This window comes from Grus americana, chromosome 13 (assembly GCF_028858705.1).
Source record: "Grus americana isolate bGruAme1 chromosome 13, bGruAme1.mat, whole genome shotgun sequence".
Lineage (NCBI taxonomy): Eukaryota > Metazoa > Chordata > Aves > Gruiformes > Gruidae > Grus > Grus americana.
In genome coordinates, this window is record NC_072864.1 from 5,349,727 (window position 1) to 5,369,488 (window position 19,762).

A 19,762-nucleotide genomic window follows, 5' to 3' on the forward strand; every position below is an offset into this window, starting at 1 on the left:
AAGCAAAGCATTGTGTGTTTTGAACTTTGTTAATGAAAAATCCACCCAGCCAGTGAACGACTGTTTCTTGTGATGACAAGGAGAAAAGGAAAAATCTATTGTGCCAAGACATCTATGAATACCTTAAAATCCATCAAGAGGTATCACAGTTGATTTGCAAAAAGAAGAAAATAAACAATTTGTCAATGATACGCGGGGGGGGGGGGGGGGGAAGAGCATTTTGCAGACAGAAAAACAATCACCACATTTTGTGAAAACATCCATGATGATTAAAAAAATTCACCCACACTAATAATTTTTGTTGAAATATCAAGCAGAAAAGTTGAGAGTAGAGCTGCTTTGGAAATGCTATTTCTTGCTGACATACATTTATAAATTTTTTTAGACCTTCAAACATCATGGCTTTATTTATGTGTGTGGTGAGAACAAATTCGCTGCCTTCCCAGACCTGTTCAAAAATGATGTTTAATCATTCTATCAAAAAATCAGCCTCTGCAGAAAAATTTGGATCAGCTGAAGATAAAATAAGCTGCAATTGCTCCTCAGTGTGTGTGGAGCTCCTGCGTCATGCTGGTTTAACCCTACCTTCTTTTCATTTTTCCTGTTCAAAGGAAAGATAAATGTTTTGGGGATAGGCTGGTTCTACTAGCATAATGAGGATGTTTTATAATTAGTCTTTCCCTGAAGTACAGAAGAACATCAGTCTTTCTGGACATGTTTTAGTAGAGAAAAAACAAGGACTAATGGCCAAACTTCTTGTACAGAAGTGCTGGGTTACTGCAGAAGGAGGAGAAAGCCCAGGCAGGGTGACAATCCTGGTTGATTTTACAGGATTTTTTTTTTTTTTTTTAAGAAATTACAGACACATTTTTAGCAGCTGATTTGCAACCGCTTTTTCAAAAAAAATACCCTAAAATCCCGAGCACAGGCACTCTTTATTTCTGCAGGGTTGGCTACAGGCCCCTGAGAACAAAGAGCATAATACTAAAACAAAGGACATAACTAAGGCTGTGCTGTGGTTTTTTAGCATCAGGTCACATTTCAAACGCCACCATCTGATGCGCTGCTGTTGTGTGACCACTGTCGGGCCATTTATATTCACAAGATAACGGTGGCGGCTCATTTGCTTGTTCATACCACTAAGGGCGGAAGTCAGAGTAGGGCTAAACAAAACTCTTGCAAAGCATCCAGGAGAAACCGTGAACCCTATGGAAAGCAGCTGGCAGTTCGTTTTCTTCCCTCATTTGACCTCAAATTGTTCGGACAGCAGCTACAATGGAGGTCACTACGGCAAAGGGGACAGGGACAGCTATCTGCAGAAAGCGCTGCGTAGGCATCTTGAGGCCACAGCAGCACTGTCAGCCTTTTTCAAGGGACTCAAAACATCCCATTGCAATGTGGTCTTCCCAGTCCCCTCACCAGAGCCCCTGCATGGGTGCAGCGGTCTGCACAGCACGGGTTTGGCATGTCGGGGCAGACTTCCTCCTGGGATCGCAGCCGCAGCTGCACTCTTCTCTCCCCAGCTCTACTACTGCTCCTCAGTGACTTTGAGCAAGCCACTCTGTGCCTCAATTTCCCCAACTGTAAAATGGAGAAGAAGGTACTTCTCTTTGCTGAGGTCTTCTTGCTCCAGGAGTACAGGAGGCAGAATTTGTGAATACAGTATTTATCAGCAAGACAACACTGCTAATGCTAGCATTATCATTACGATTAACATTGCTATCATTTTACTACTGGAACGGAATCTATACTAAGAAAAAACTATGTTGCTGTATTTAGAAACTAAATCTGCGTGATTGTAGCACTGAAAAACAATTTGTAATTCTGAGGCCAATATGACAACTCTACTTATTTATATTTCTGTTTTCTCAGCCACCATATGATAGAACCATGTTGGCAAAAAAAAAAAAAAAATTTAAAAACATTAGTTGTTTATGGCAACTTTAACATCTTCTATACTGGTTTCCTGAAGGCAAAAGATTATGTAATAAGAAGAAAGTCATATTACAGCACTGAGGGTTGAAATTAGCGTGATAGATTTAATTTTAAAACAATACTGGCCCTATCATGTACTTACAGATAATAAAACATAGCAGATGATTTATAGGTGCTGCCACTGAGAATATAACACAGGAGGAGACTCCCAAAGTAATATTCCTATTCATATATGTCACATTACATTTATATGTCCCTTCTGTTTCGTTTCCTCAAGCTGGAAGCTGTGGTGTGTGGACTGTAAGCCTCAGTCAGCAAACGTGCTCCAGCTCCAGTTCCACTCCTCTTGCCTAGAGCTCTCAGCTATGATAAAATATAAATATAATGATATAAATCAGCAAGCCTTCCAGGAGCTCCTGGCTGCCGTGGTTTCAAACCAGTGACCCAGAAACACCAGCGAGCATCTTTGCATTATTCAGATCCCTAAAGTTCTCCTCTCCCAGAAGATTAAAATAGCATCGATGCTATTTGAGAGCACTCTGACACTTGTTTTAACACACATACCAGGATTCGTGCCCTTTCTTCTAGTACCCTCTACGCCATCCTCCCTTTTAATGATAAACTAGTAATGGCTCAGTAGGTCCAAACGTACCAGGTGTTTCCATGATCAAGATCTGGTTTTTATGCTGTGCATTTTGACGAGCCGTGAAGAAGGCGCATGGAGAGACGTGGCTGCTTTTCTTGTCGCTGGGGGCTGCAGGGCAGAGAGGAAGGAGCAACATAAGCTCCACTGGCAAATAACTTTATTTCCATAAGCTGCAGTGTATACAGCTTATCATGCTTGGGCATATGAACAGGACACTGAAATACAGGTAGGATCCTGTCGTGGTTCTGCCCCAGCCGCTCACTCGCTCCCACCCATGTCACGATGGGGGAGAGACTCAGAAGAGTGAAAGTGAGAAAACTCGTGGGCTGAGATAAAGACAGTTTAAAAAAAGCCACTGCACACAAGCAAAGCAAAATGAGGAATTCATTCCCACTGCCCATCACAGGCAGGTGTTCAGCCATCTCCAGGAAAGCAGGGCTCCATCACACATAACAGTTACTTGGAAGACAAACGCCATCACTCTGAGCATCCCCCCGCTTTTTCCCCCAGCTTTATATGCTGAGCATGATGTCATATGGTATGGAACATCCCTTTGGTCATTGGTGTCAGCTGTCCCGGCTGTGTCCCGTCCCAACTCCTTGTGCATCCCCAGCTACTCCGCGGTGGGGTGGTGTGAGGAGCAGAAAGGCCTTGACTCTGTGTAAGCACTGCTCAGCAGGAACTAAAACATCCCTGTGTTATCAACGCTGTTTCCAGCACAAATCCAGAACACAGCCTGATTCCAGCTACTGTGAAGAAAATTAACTCTATCCCAGCCAAAACCAGCACAAACCCCCATCCTGAGAATAACCCTTCCTCAGCCTCTCCTCTGTCTCTCTGCTGTGGCTAATCCTCGGTTTTTTGTTCCGCTGCTGCTTCTGTGATACCACGATGCCACTCACTGCCTGTATCCAGTATTAGCAGCCTTTCTGCTCGGGATTCATTCAGTAGAAATGTTGCTACCTCAGCAGAAGCGTACAAGTTTCTGGCTTGGCTCCTAAGCACTTTTCTTCACGCTGAGCAGCCACAGGGTCTTTTCGACTGGTCTCTTTCAAAGGGGAAACATAATTGAGCAGCTAAATCTGACTGCATCAGCAAAGTCACCTCCAGACACCCCAACAGCCAGCAGCACGAGGTGTACTCCAGCCCTCTGACAGCTATAAAACCTTACAACACCCAGAAAAGATGCTCTCTTTCTGTCTGTGCCACAGCCCTTCATCCATCCATCAAAATGAAATCACACAACATGACCAAACGCTTCATCCCACCATCACCAGTTGCATCTGCTCTTCCCAAGGGTCCTGCGTTTGCACGGGCACATGGTAAACCAGATCAAGGAACTAATCCAGAGTAACCCCAGCCAGGTTTTGTTTGCCTGGCACCAAGAGAAGAGGGTTGCCTTTCTTCTGCCTTGCACTTCATACAATTATGCCATTACAGTAGGTTTTAGGCTTCAAAATCTTGACTTCCGCAGTTTCTCAGTGACTTTTAGGTTTTATCGTTTAGCTCATCCACGCAGGCTACTTAGTGACTAGTGATCTCTTTCTAGATCATTTACAACAAAGGTGGATTAAAGATCACTTTAGCTACTAGCTCAGCTGGTTTAGTCTGCCAGCTTGACTTTCTTCTGGAGATAGGCAAGTTTAGCAGCTTATCTTCTCCAATCTGCTCTTGTACGTGTGACCGATATTTGAATATGTACATATCCCATGATACGCGTTTTTAGTCCTTTGCATGCTATATGTTACTAGCCATAGTACAACAAGCTTTCTTTGGTTTTAGTAATTGCTACAAGAGCACGTACACAGTTGTGCATCATATTGCAAATATTATGTTGGGATTTAACAACAGGGAAGTGAACAATAAGAACAACCTTGTACTGACATTAAGCTTAAATAAAATGAAAGCAAAGGTCTACTAAGTTATAACTAGAAGTGGATGCAGGATACTGTATTGATCACATTCTGAGTACCAGAGGTTCTCATAGCTGAGAAGCAGACTGAATTCAGACTTTCCTGATAGTTAGATCTATAATTTGAGACTTTTATAAAATACCGTGTTTACTAGTAACAGCAGGAAGAAGACCCTAACGCAAACAGAATTTTTACTATTACCATCAGGTTGGAACATCCTTCTCTTATATCTACATAAAGCAGGGTTTGGGGTTGTGTGTTTGGTCTTCAGGATGAGTAATATTTTCCTAGGTAATGATTTGCTCTTGGGAGGTCCAGCTGATTAGCTTCCTGATAACCTTGGATGGAGAGCATTAGTGAAGAGCAAAATGACATTATAAAGGAGAAAAAAACCCAAAACCCAAACAACACTTACCAAAGAGCAGACAAGGACTCCCTGTCTGGATAAGCGCAGCTTGATAGGTTGCTTTGTTAGGTATATATTTCAAGACTTCTTACAGAAGCTCAGATTTATTACTGAACATGGCTTTGAACGTGCTGAAGTCCAGCGAGGATCAATTTTCCATATTATTACTGCGGAAAGGGTTACATCAGCACTTGCAAAACTGCCTGCGAGTCTGCATTAGCATTCACAAATGAAAGATGTCATATTCAAACCATGCCTTTGAAGGTGCCCGAAACAAGCTCGTTTTCTTTCCTAGACGAGCCATGCGAGGGCAGCAGAGATTGTGAAACGGGGAGCTGCTGTGCCAGGGCTTGCGGGGACAGGGGTGGCACTGCCCAGGAGGGTGGCCCCGGCCACCCTGGCTCCTGCCTTGGCTGCCTTCGTGGCTGCTGGGGACAAGCTGTTGCAGGGACTCCAGCCATCCGTGCAGGACATCTCACGGGATGTGGAGGCCGTGAGGAACTGGGGCCGATGTCCGGAGAACCAGAAAATACATAACTCTACTGAGGCCACAACATTTTAAACTTTTAACGTTTTCGATTTAGTTCTAGTGGGAACGGCAAGAAGCATGCACAAAGCGCAGCTCTTCCTCAAGCTGGCAAATGTCACATTCCCAAGCTGAAACATGAGCACAAAAGCGGTTGAAAAGGAGAATAATAATGTTTGAAAGTCTGTTTAGAACAGATGCACGTTCACATCCCTTTCATCCTGTGTCCACAAACAACTAGTTTACTTTAGCAGCAAGTTTGTCCAAAGCAGACACTGGGCCTGCAAATTCTCAGCCTCCCCAAAATTTTAGAAGCAAATATTTATAAACACGTGAAAACAGAATATGATGATGGGAGGTATTGGGTGGCCTTTACGGTGGGCAGCACTACTCACTCCAGCTATAAAGCAGAGAGGGGAAACGGTACAGAGCAGCCAAAGCCTGCGTGCAACTTTCACGCCTTGAGTAGAAAAAGCTCAACACCGAGATTTCGGCTGCGCCTAACCCTGATTTCCAGTGTCTCGGTTAAGCCTGTTTGACTTGGTGACACTCAGCTATTATTTTACAAAGATGGTGCCATTCATCACTCCATGGTGAGGCCAAACCACAGTTCCAATTTTTTCCTTGCGTATTTGTGCAGTTGCCATGAGATGGAGCCACACACCAAATCCCAAACGCAAGCAGATGACTACTAAGAGCTTTTAGCTCTTTTTTTTTTTTTTTTTTCCCCCCACTTCAGCCAGGTTGAGCCTAAAACTCCATCCAAGGTCAGCCGGTTGCTGACAAGCACCGATAAATCAAGCGAAAGTGCTGATGATAAAGCTGCTCGTTATTGATCAGGTGCTATAGGTGCTGTTCAGGGGAGGGTTAGCCATTCCCACCAGTCACTAGGTAACGGGCTTGCCTCAGGATGCAGTCAGCCACCCAGAATGAAGCTGATGAGATAATGCTTTGGGTTTCTGTTTCAGTGACTGTGCGGTGCTGTCCTCATCACCCTTGGAAAGGCCACTTTATTCTGAGGCTTAAAGAGGGCTGTACAAGTTTGAGTGGATAAACCCTACCATGGAGAGGCAGCTGCAGGTACTTTTTCTCTAAGCTGTCTCGCTACCCTGTAATCTTTTACCCTACAAACTGGAATCTTCAGCTTTTCCTACAAGACTACAGAGTGCTTCCTTTTACCTCTATGCCCAAGGGACACTGTGTTTCCTGGCTGCCAGGGTGGCTTGCATTGCTCCGACTGCAGGTGCCTTGGGAAGCCAAGCCTGTTTGCAGAAACTGGTGGGACAAAGCATCTGAACATAAATCCCATACGTCGAAGGGCAGCACAGGCAAGGATGGGTGGATGTTTTAACCTGCTCCAAGCCAAGCACTGTGATTTGGTTTTGTTCGAACCACTCCACCTTGAAATAGCTATTCTATTCCTGGCATAATTTTATAGAATCATAAAGTCATTCAGGTTGGAAAAGACCTTTAGAATCATCAAGTCCAATCATTAACCTAGCACTGCCAAGTCCACCGCTAAACCATGTCCCCAAGCACCACATCTACACGTCTTTTAAATACCTCCAGGGAAGGTGACTCAACCACTTCCCTGGGCAGCCTGTTCCAATGCTTGACAACCCTTTCAGTGAAGAAATTTTTCCAAATATCCAATCTAAACCTCTTTTGGTGCAACTTGAGGCCATTTCCTCTCGTCCTGTTGCTTGTTATTTGGGAGAAGAGACCAACACCCACCTGGCTACAACCTCCTTTCAGGTAGTTGCAGAGAGTGAGAAGGTCTCCCTTCAGCCTCCTGTTCTCCAGGCTAATCAACCCTGGTTTCCTCAGCTGCTCCTCACAGGACTTGCTCTCCAGACCCTTCACCAGCTTTGTTGCCCTTCTTTGAACACACTCCAGCATCTCAATGTAGTGAGGGGCCCAAAACTGAACACAGTACTCAAGGTGCAGCCTCACCAGTACTGACTACAGGGGGACAATCACTGCCCTAGTCCCACTGGCCACACTACTTCTAATACAAGCCAGGATGCTGTTGGCCTTCTTGGCCACCTGGGCACACTGCTGGCTCATGTTCAGCTGGCTCTCGACCAACACTCCCCATGTGCTTTTCTGCTGGGCAGCCTTCCAGCCACTCTTCCCCAAGCCTGTGGTGTTGCCCGGGGCTGTTGTGACCCAAGTGCAGGACCCAGCACTGAGCCTTGTTGAACCTCATACAGTTGGCCTCGGCCCATTGATCCAGCCTGTCCAGATCCCTCTGTAGAGCTGTCCTACCCTCAAGCAGATCAACACTCCTGCCCAACTTGGTGTTGTCTGCAAACTTACTGAGGGGGTACTCAATCCCCTTGTCCAGATCATTGACAAAGATATTAAACAAGACTGGCCCCAGTACTGAGCCCTGGGGAACACCATTTGTGACTGGCCACCAACTGGATTTAACTCCATTCACCACAACCCTTTGGGCCCGGCCATCCAGACAGTTTTTTACCTGGCGAAGCTTATACCCGTCCAAGCCACAAGCAGCCAGTTTCTCCAGGAGAGTGCTGTGGGAAACGGTGTCAAAGACTTTAGTAAAGTCCAGGTAGACAACATCCACAGCCTTTCCCTCATCCACTGAGCAGGTCACCTTGCGATAGAAGGTCAGGTTAGTCAAGAAGGACCCGCCTTTCCTAAACCCACGCTGACTGAGCCTGATCACCTGCTTGTCCTGTAAATTTTCTTGAAGGAAAATTGAAAACCTGCAAGATTTTAGTTTTGCAGGAATGCTATTTTCCACTTAAAAGCAAACCTCTTGGAAAAATTCCCAAGAAGGTCTGAATAATCAGGCTGTAATACTGACAGGCGTAAACCCTGCGATTGTATGTCTTTCAGTGCCTGGGGTCTATTTAAGCTATAAATCCCATCTGTTGTGCACAAGGATGGCTACTGAACATCCTGATAAGAGAGGTGCTATTTCTCTGGAAATACATCACGTAATAATGTTTTCTAATATTTGCTGTAATAAAGGAAATATTGTCGTCGGTTACCTCACTGATCTGTAACTTTCTGTCGGCAAATCTTTCACAGTAAGGTTATAATAACATCACTCTTTGGCATCTCTGCCAGATACTCAACTCTTTATTTTCTGTTCTGTCATATAAGCTGAGTAATTTATACGCCTGTTCAATACAAAAGGTGGTTATTATATGTTTGAAGAAAGAGATTTGACAATACCTGCCTTGTAAGAAATACTGAGTCGTAGAGAGGAGAGGCAAAGGCAAATGCTGTAAATCAAAAGGTGACAAGGCAGTTTTCAGACGGAAGATTGGAACATTGTTCAGAGTTCCACAAACAAATATGTTGAATTATAGACAAAAAGCCACTTTCTAGCATTTGTCCCCTGTTGTTGCAGTCCTTTTAGGGACAAAAATCCCACTGAAGTCAAATCATGTCTATAAACTAAATTCCAAATTTAATCCATAAGTAGAGTCTGTCATGGAAATGCTTATCATTAGTTTGATTTGTACAAGATGTATAGATATGATTTCAAATAAAAGCAGCATTGTGGAAAAAATTACGTCAATTGCAGTTTTGTCTGAATAAGGACTGCACAGTATGAATGCTCTCCCAAAATAACACATCTGCAGTGATCTAAGCGAAGCTTAGCTAACATTCCCTGCACCGTATTTTTACACAGGTAATTTTTGTATGACTGCTTAACCACAGCTCTAAAATGACATCGATCCCCAAACTCTGATAAATGTATAGCGAGAGCGCACCTTGCTCTACCCAGCGAGATGGACGCTGGCCTGATGCCAGCGCTGCTCTTCAATCCATATAAAGATGCACGTAGATGTATTTTAGCTGATGGAGTAAAACCACTTCGCCGTTTGCAATTGCACAGAAATGAACCACCACGGCTCAGCCTCCTGCCACACGGGCCAGCAGCCGGGCACGCACTTGGAGAGCTTAAATCAGGCAAGAGCAGAAGGTGACAGAGAGCCCGTTTGGGTGTGGGACAGCTGCGAGGGACCTGTGGAAAGCTCCTGCCTGGGTCTGCTTTCCTGCAGACGAGCAGGCTAGTTAACCCCAGCCCAGCAGACAGGATTCAGAGCACAAAATATCAGAGCTGGTGGGTTGGGTGCCAAGAACTGATCGTGTGAACCGCCTTAAACCCCCTGAGCAAGGCAAAGGAGAATGCCTGAGCACCGTGGGAAAGAGCGGTTCGTCGTGGACAGACATCCAACGTTGTCAATCTAACGCTGAACTCCTCTTAAGAGGCTCAGGGGATGAGCCCACCCTGCTTGTGCCAGCCCTTACTGTCCTGCTTTCCAGGGCAGTGCTGCTCTACCAAGCAGCCAGCTCCTGGGCCACCTTCGTGGGGACTATCCTGTTGTCCCTGGGCACCACCATGCACCCCGGTGGCCCCGGCAGCCACAGGGAGCAGGGCTTGTCCTGCTCCCAGGCAGCACCTGGCTTTCATGACATCGCAGAGGAGCTGCAGACCAACACATGGGAGGAGAAATTCATCCTCCGTTCAGCTTGCCCTTCTAGCAGAGACGTCGTTTCCCACTCTGTGACTGGAAGTCCAGACCCCAATTCAGAGAGCAAGGCAACTCTCAGTTGAAACAGGAAAATCATCGCCACTGAAGACAGAAGGGGACATTCCCTGCCTCAGAGGGGTCCACTTGGAAAAGAAAAAGCACTCTCACATTGCACCAGGGAGAAGAACGTGGGTTGCTGCTCTTTTGAAGAGGCAGCCTGGTTTGGAGCCCGGTGGCAATGAATGTAATCCCTCCTCTAGAGGAGCTGCTGAACTGTGAATATGCAGAAGTGGATTTCCAAGCCAAGCAACACCTGCTGTCTTGAGTGACCTACTTTTTTTTGCACGCTATCTAGATAGGTTTAGGCAATAGTTAAATTGGTGCTGAAAACTAAAACTATTGGGCAGCAACAATTATCACATATCTGATGGACCCTGTGGAAAACCTTACCGCCCCATGGCAGCGGTTACGGGGTGATACCCCATTTCAGACCTATGTTTTGGGTGTGTATCTCGCAGGCACACAGCCATTTTCTAAATTGACCATAATCATTCAAATTTGTATATCAGATCTGACAGGGTTTTTTTCTTAATACTACGCACAGTAATTTACCAAATGTAGAGTTTTTAATGTTATCTCATAAATCACAAAAAATGAAAGGCACTTTCATGCTGAGGATCCAAGCAGTCCTGTGCCTCTGGATGAGCAAGGCTGAGCAGACCGGCAAATCCAGCTTTTCCAACGGCCTTGCGGCATATCAAATCACAGCAGCTATAAAATCCCACCCTGCATCACGTGTCACTCTTCGCCTGGCCCTGTGCTAGCACATCTCTCATGACTCTTCCCTGCCATCACTTCATCTCATCCGGGCCAGGGAACGCTCAGCTGGATCCATACCGAACCATCACTGGCTGAGTTTTCACTGAGATTTTAAACATCATCACCCATGTGGGGAGGAGAAATAAATTAACAAGTTCATCACTCTTTTGGACTTTTAATTAGTTTCTAATGCCTGTGCTAAATGACTAACAACCTTTCAGAAGTTGGGATTTAGTATGATATGTGCTGATACTTTGACTCTATACAGATTTTTTTTTTTTAATAAAATCTGATTTCTTGATACATTGGCCAATTAAATTAAACAGCTCTCATCAAAACAATCCCCAGTTACCAGCAAGAAACTTGACCCTGATGGTTGCAGCTTGAAAACCCAGTATGTTTTATCTCCTTTTTTCTCCCAGAATGAGATCCTAGCACCCTAATTCACAGGCACCGGAGCCGATCTCCACAGAGAGTCGCAATCAAGTCAACTCTTCCTTTGCAACACAAAGGAAATCACATTTCTTTGAAACGCCGAGGAAATCTGAATGTGTGTTCCTGTTTAGCATGATTAAGGTGTCACATAGCACTCCCACGCACCCCGACACAGAGAACTTCTTGCCGGCTGCTGATGTCAAAGCAAATCAGCTGAAAACACAGAGGGGTTCTGAGAAACACAACTAGGACACGCCAGGCAGGCTGCCAGCGAGCTACCCAGCGTAGTACGGACCGGGCAACCTCGAGGGCCACCTCCACGCAGGGGATGGGGATGACACAGTAATGTCCCCTGCTCTCCCGGCAGGTTTTTAATGCAGGCGTGGGGCACATGTCTTTTGCCACGTAGGAATTTCTGCATGTGAGCTGCGTGTTGCTGCTTATAAAACCCTGATAAGTAACAGCACGTGTACCCATAGCATTTGGGAACGTGTCCCCAAGGGGTGCACTTCTTTGCTTTTGGCTTTGCCTAAAACCTTCTCTGCTTGTGTCCTGTCTTGGTCCCAGTCACCTGGGACATCCCTCTCTATCCTAGTGCTGTCTCTCATCACCCTGATGGTTCTGACTGCCATCCTCTTGCTTTTCTTCAGCTCTTTCTTCTGTATATTTTTACTTGTGTCCTGTGGTTTGTCCACTATTAACATTAATAATTTAGGGAATTGTCTGCTTCTGCTGAAATCAATTCCTGTGCTAAGTGCTGGGCCTGGGCCCAAGAACTGCTATGATGTGACTCAAACGAAGCAAGCAAAATTAAATGAAAGCAGAGGAAAACAGGCGCTTCAACCTTCACCACCCCGTGAATTTAGGTGAGGATGCCCAAAGCCTAAGAAACATGAGCATGAAATTCGAGTTGAAATCCCTTCTTTTTCAAAGCTCTCCCACATATGTGTTATGGTCCTGGTGCTGGAAGAAGTCAGCTTCAGTGCAGGAGCATCACAAGGTCCATGTTATCCCTGAGGCTTAGACAGAGGCAAATGGGAGCGACTCAGCAGAAAATACATCGCTCTGTGTTCCCCTAATGAAAATTGTAAAAGACCAAAGTGCTTGTGCAAAGCTATTGATCCAAGTGGCTCTTTCTAAGCCCCCTGTCCACCTCCATCCCACTGCTAGTACCACCTCCAAGAGCTACACCAACCTCGTGCAGAAGACCTTATTTTTAGGTTGTTTGCTGTCTTGATGGCAACCCATTTCCTTGTGAATGGCAGAGGAAGAAAAGCACCTTGTGTCTCAAGGCCTAAGCCAGTGGGGACCAAGTTCTTCTCATCTCCTTCTCCAGCATCACACAGGTACATTGCTGAGGGCCACACATGGGGAAGCTGTCAACAGGGCATGGACTCTGCCTTGGAGAGACATTTTATGTTCTTAAGCCCAGGGCTTTAGTAGCTCTGTGAAGGCGACAGAATAAATAACGAGACAATGTAGACCATGATTTAGGGACCAGGTATGCAGACAGTTTGACTAAGGCTGAGGGGATAAATTCATCTGATATAACATCATTGAAGCTCAGCTGTCATCATGTCGCTGAGCTGTACAGCTGGGCTTCTCTGTCCTTCCTTGAACAGCATTTTAGCAAAGGAAGACTTTTTTTTTTTTTAAAGCAGCCAAATTAAGCCACCGCCCCCAAACACAGGCAGGCTGCAGCTCTCCCCCGATGGCAGCAGATGTTGGCTGGTTAGGGGAGGACTTGTGCAAGGTCTGGAGCTTGGCTCCCACCAGGAGCTGCCAGCACCCCGCAGAGGGACCCAGCCCCAGCGTGCCACGTAGCCTGGCTCTTCCCACACCCCGGGGCCGGGAGGATTACCGGGAGCACAACGAGGACGCCAGCGTGCAAATCCCAGCTTGCGCACCCAGGGAGCGGGCATGCCGAGGAGGGTGTGGGCACCCAACGCCTCCACCTGCCTCCTCCTCAAGGGCTTGGCTGATGTCCCTCTGGGGCCACAGGCCTGGATGCTGGGGACCCAGCACTTCGCTTACCGAGCCATGAGCTGAATTCAAGTCGTTTCCTTACTCCGGTGTTTGCTCATCACTCACGGCACCCGATAGGCAGAGATGTGAGGACACGCTTCCCTTACCCACCAGTGTTTGAAGGACTTGGAGGCTGGGCAGGAATGCGGTGCCAGTTGTGATGGGTTATGGACAGAAGCCAGAGCAGCGTACCATAGTCACGTAATTAAATAACAAGAACAGATTAGGCAATCTCTGTGCTTCACGTTGACAAGCCTGAAGGAAAGAACAGAACATGTAATCAAATGAGGGGGGTTTCTTTCTTTCTTTATTCTGAAACGAAGACAATATTACAGCAATATAAGAGGTGGCATAGCATGTATTAATCATGCTGAAGTGGATATTTCTCTCTTGCAGCTCTGAGGATAAGACTGAGATTTTTATTGAAGCCCAAGGGAGCAAAGAACTGGAGGAGCTGGCATTCACTGGGAATTAGGCACCCGATTCATTTAATGCTTATTCAATAGCTTTTGCCCCTCCATTTGGCTAACCTGCGCAAGAACACATTCGGCTCGCTCTCATCAGCAACCTGCAATCAGAAAAATCACCTGTAATCCAACTTCCCCCAGGGACAGACAGGTATCTATATGGTCTTCTTGAAGACAGATCAGGCTAAGTAAAAAGCACAAATTCACAACCTGCTATCAGGAAACATTTAAGGCTTCCTTCTTTTAATGATTTCTGCAGAGCTATTCCTGCTGAGTCACTGGGTTTGCAGTGTCATGTGCCAGTGGGAGCTGCAAGAGCTACCCCAGGCAGGGGCTGCCGGCTGCGGAGGCTGAACGGGAGATGTAAGGAGCACCCAGGCGCTTTCCTCGGCCAAAGGCACAAGCCAGGATTGGAATCGAATTATACTGAAGAAGTCATCTGACCTGTACATGAGGCTTTTTAGCTGAGTTGCTTTACTGGCTTAACAGGCAACTAGACATCCAGTTATCCAGCTACTCATTTCCCTGACCCAAGGATGTCATTTGGTGACTCACCACCATTCAGGTACCGGTAATGACAGCTGGAGTTTTTCCCCAAACAACTGATTTCAGATATGTAATTCATTTAGATCCCATTAAAAAAAATCTGCTCCTGATTTTTGTCTCTATGGTGCTGAACACATCAATATCAAGTAACGCCTTCTGCAGCGGTGACCTGGCTTTTGGGATAACGTGAGGCTCTTTGCTTTTTTGAATCACTGAAGTGATCTGCAGAGAAATGATCTGCCTGAAAAGCGGCAACCCCAGATTGCTAATAAATGTCCCCAGGCTTTAGCAAAGCTCACTGAAATTAGCCCAGCATCTTTGGTTTAGTAAAGACCTCCTGCAATGCGCAAGACGGCGGATATCCTGGGCTGCAATGAGACTCCCGGCGTACGTGCAAAGAGACATTTTGCCCTATTTAGGAAAATGCTGGCTAAGTTTTGGGTGACACTATTCACTGGCAGTGTCATTTGCCCCAACACCTTTTCAGTGGGAAGACAACTCATCACAGCTGCGATGTGTGTGGAGTTGCCTTATTTACTCTCCTGGGGTGGCATGAATCAGAGTTGAAAAGTGCAGTATGTTGAAGCCAGCCCGTATTCCCATGATGTGCGAGCGTGAGTCACTCAGCGGGGAGATTCTGCCAGGGTCCCTCCTGGGCGACCCAGCTCTGCTAAACGCGCCGGAAAATCCGCAGATAAAAACAGCCCCGGTGACGCACGGGAGCTGAGCAGCCTCCATGCCTTTTTGGGGAAGCTTCTGAAACGCCGCCGTTTCCTCTTGATCAATAATCTGGCGGGCAGGGCAGGGCTTTGAAGCAGTCCAGAAAACACAGCTTCTGCTTGCACAGTCACTGCTGTTTCTTCTCCGGGAAGGTGACAGGCTGGGTAACTCCAGGCGCAGGCAGGGGAAGGATTTCTCTTCCATGTATATTTAAAGCCGGCTCTCCTGTAAGAGCTCTTGCTTAGAGAAAAGATAACGTGGGATGCGAAAGAACTTTCTGTGGCATGTGCAAAAAAAAAAAAATAAATTTAGAGTCCCATGCCAAGGTCCCACAGCTGATTTCTTTTTCCTTCATCATCTCCCTTCTCCATTGTCTCCCCAGTAAATACTGCTGGTGGGGTTATTGCAGGAATTAGGAAGCAAACCGGGCTGCGTTCCGCAGCAAGTCCACCTGAACATTCAGAATGAGGTTTTTTGGCCTTAAAACCCATCTCTCAGCTGATGCTACGCTTACCAGAGCTGATCCTCCAGTCCCTGCAGCCATCACAGCGACAGCACCGCTGTCCTCAGTGATGATTTCCGTGCTATTGTCCTGACTCGGACTACAAAGAAAAGCCACTAACAGGAATATTTCCAGATAAATATCTCATTAATTTTAACCACAGGCAGCCGTGAGTCACTTCCCCTTGACTGCACTCCTCTCTTGTGACCAGAAATTGGGCAGTGGAGATCTGGTACTGTGTAAAATTCATAATTATTTTGAAAGGATATCAATAATTTGATAATTAGTCTCAAAAATTCAAGCCTAAAAAAATTCTTCATGTTCTCCAGAGATTTGCTATTAGTTAATCGCCTTTGCTCCTACCACAGCTACATAATAAAACTGAATAATTTCACTGCAAAACTGTTGGATTTTTTAAAGCATCTTTTAGAATTCAGCAGCTCAGGCTTTCCTCAAACCGTGGTTCCGCCTCCTGGTAAATTATGTCTTTTCCTCTCCAAAATAAAAACGACGTGAGGCGACACTTACCCTTGGTAAGCTGCCGCAGCACACCCTCGGTGGGGGTTACCCCCCGCCAGCAGGCCGGCTCCCGTGTGCCGTGTGGGATTTGGCAGCTCTGCCGTACCGTACCACTGCCGAGCTTTTCTTTTCGGCAACAGGCAGCACCACGACTCGGAGCCTGATTAATCACAGACCCCGAAGCCTGAAAGCCAGCAGTGTCTCGCATGCCAGCAGATGTTTCTCTTTTAGACTGACCGGTTCTTCTTTTTTTTTTTTTTTTTTTTAATCTTTTTCTGAAATAACAACAGCTTGACCAAGACAAGCAGACAGGCAGGCAGAAGGTCTCCGCTGGGGTCGCACAGGGCTGGCCGCTGCCCCGTTTGAAGCGAAGCAGTGGCATCATTTGCCACGACAAATCACTGGAGCTTTTAAGCCTGTACTCAATATCCACTTAAAAACCAAAACCAAACAAAAATCCCCAGGCTACTTAATAACCACTCAGACCTGCCTTAAAATACACTAAAAAAGAACCTTTTCCATCAACTTTGGTGGGCTTCGGATTATACTTGTTCATTGTAGGTGAATTCCGTGATGCCAGAGGGCCCTTTGGGGCCGGCCAGCTGCCGGGGGAGCTGGGGAGCACTGGTCAGGGCGCTGGCGCTACAGCATGGCTTCGGCTGAGCATAGCACTGAAATCGGGGCTTCGTTCAGACCCAAAACTTCTCACCAAGTATTTTCCTTACTTCTGTCACTGCTCGGAAGCCCATGGGTTCACCCTGGTGACTACTGACTGCTCTTGCCTGACATCAGTGGATTAGGAGGGAACAACCAAACCTGAGGAGTTTGTACTGATGAGGAGGAAGAATGGTTCCGTGCTGTAGTGGCACGGCCTCACGGCAAATAAATGGCCGCAGCTGGGTTTGCTTCATGCTGTGTCTCAAGCCACAGGGGAATGTGGAATGTCCCAGCACCTGCTCCTCCAAGGTCACTCCTCCAGCCACTCGCTGCCCCAGGGACGGGGCCATGCCACACTGCGCCTCATGGCCGGCGCTCACCTGGGAGAGGAAGGGGCCTCACACCAGGCTGGGATCCTTGCAGCCCTTCAGCCTGGCGTCCCTCCAAACCAGGCCCCAAAAAACCAAAACAACTTCGCTCATGAGCAGGTGGAGGCCGACAGCTTTGTTTGAGCCTCCATGAAGAGGTTGGATTCCATCAACAGACAGGAGGTGACTCGCGGTGCCGGCTATGGCCAGGCGCAGAGCCACTGTGTCCCCACGTCCCTGCTGATGGCAGCTCTCCCTTGTCATCCCTGGGATGCGCTGGAGCTGCTGGGACAGAAGCAGGGAGGGAAAATTGAAGATTTCACCAAGTAACTTCCATGAGGGACGGGGAGCAGGGTGCAGCCCAGAGCCCCTCTGGCAGCAGGGCAGGGCGAGGAGGAGGAGGAGGAGGAGAAGGAGGGGGAAGGCCTAGGGCCGCTGCAATGGCTGTGTGCCGGAGCTCGGGCGGGTTTCCTTGGCAGCCGCAAGCTCAGGGCGCTCACCATACCTAAGTGAAGATTTTGTCGCCATAGCAACATTGATGTCATCGGCTCTGCGGCAGAGAGTGGTGTTAACCTCAAGTGCAACTTTTTTTTTCCTTTCCCTCCCCACCCCGCTTTGGGGGTTTTGTTTGTTTATTTGTTTATGTCTCTCAGGAGATGACCCCACCGCTGAGGCCTGCAGCAGCATCAATGGATGTCCACCAGCCCCAGACCCCTCCTCACGTCATTTGGGGTGGCGGGGAGCCCCATCACTGGTAGTGGTGGGACAGGGCTGTATTTCAAAAACCGAGCTGCCAGAACAGCACTCTGCCCTGCGCACACCGACCTGTTTCCTCTGTCCTTGTGAGCTGATGATATTTCCCAGGAAGATGGCTTGGAAGGTCCCAAAATGGGAAGGAGGTGACCAGGGGAGCGGCTTTGCACCTGAGGAGATGCTTCATGCCGGCAGAACTGCTCCAGATGGTGCTTGCGGTTGTCAGCACGCAGGATCGCAACAGGCTCGCTGTCACACCATGTTACGGCAGAGCCACCACCGCTCGCTGTCCCATCAGGAGGAGTCAGATGGACCCATCGAGGCAGAAGTCCCATGTCTCCATGGGGGACACAACGTGAGCATCCAATGACCACGTGTGGCTCTGGCTGCACGCTGGAGGCCGAGCTCTGCCCTTGGTGCTCAGGTGAGCTCCCCGCATGCGCCAGCGCTGAAACAAAAATCCCTCTTTAAATGACACACATTTTTTGAAGAACAGATTCACGAGGGAGTGGGACCTGGCTTCTTCACTGGGCTCGAGCAAGGAGACTCAGACCTCTGCCGGCCCCAGTTCCAGGGACGGATACAATCCCGTTCGACAGATCCTCGATTCCCCTGGAGCCTCCTTTAACTTCCACGTATCAGGGCTGCTGCCGCTAACAGTCAACCATTGCAGAAGTCTGGGCCAGGCTGTTCCAGCCAAAAATATTCTACGTGTTACCCAGTTCACTGCAACGTTAAATAAGCATTTCACCTAATTAACAGGGCAGGAGTACCGTTACAGCTGAGCTTGGCTTTCCTGGCCACCCCCTCACTCACAGCCCTGCTCCCCGAGTCATGGTGAATTTTTGTTTTAGCTCTGGCTGGGATTCTTATCAAAGTTTGATTTTTTTTTTCTTTTTAATTTTTTTTTGTTACACTCGACAAATTCTGCTTCTGCACTAGCTCACCACGCAGACAGAGCGGGATCTGCTCTCTTCCTTACCAGGAAGGAGATCTCAATGAGCCTCATGCCCGGCGCCAGGCACAGGGATGCTCCCTCATCGGTCAGGGCTGGAGAACGCACCACATGGAAGGGAGATGGCTGGTAAAACCAGGTCAGAGAACAACATAAAATCCTAGTCAATGGGCTAGTTTGCCAATATTTTTCTCTCTTTTAGAAATAAACAACAATCAACCCAAATTTACATCTTTCTAACACTACGATGCTTAAACTGCAATCCAAAGCATTCCTGATGGATGTGTTTCTGCAGCCTTCAAGGTTCACAACCTTGCCTCTTAGCACAGCAATAAATAACAAAATCTAGCTCCGTGATCTCAAAGCACCTGGCAAATGCGTCGGTAACATTAGTTACCCTTAATGTCATCCTAACTGGTAAAATGCGGAAAGAAAAGTATCCCTAAGCCAAGGTTTCTCTATTTTACATATAATGAAATACACTGTGTACCAAAGGCACTAGCAGCACTTTTCTTCAAGTGAGGTCTACGACCCCATATTCAAAGCAAACTTTATTTTTTAAAGAACTTCATGTAATTTAATAGAAAAACACTGATTTGATAGTAAAGGCATATGTAAGAATGGGAGATTCTGTGTGGGAGGGACTCTGCTGTGAGTTAAAAGTATCTCAGCTGCTGTGAACAATTCAACTTAAATGTATGCTGTGTTAAAATCAAAGGATTCATGTTTTCATATTATATTCTAGCTAGAATAAAAATTAAAAAGAAACTGGTTACTGTATCAACTGCCAGATCTCTGAAACAAACTGGTTAATTCAGGTGTTGACACCAATTCAATGCCAGTAACGAACTGAACGTGTGTTGTGAGCCTTATTCTGATATACAGACCTTTGGTTTGATCTTTGCAGAGACCGGAAGAAAAAGGACACATATTTACACTGGCAGCGCTATATTGATGAGGTTCTTGCATGAGCATTGGGGTCACTGTGAGATTTTTGTACATATGCATTTAAAATCTGATAAGGCCTATTTTAACAGTAAAAATATATTACAG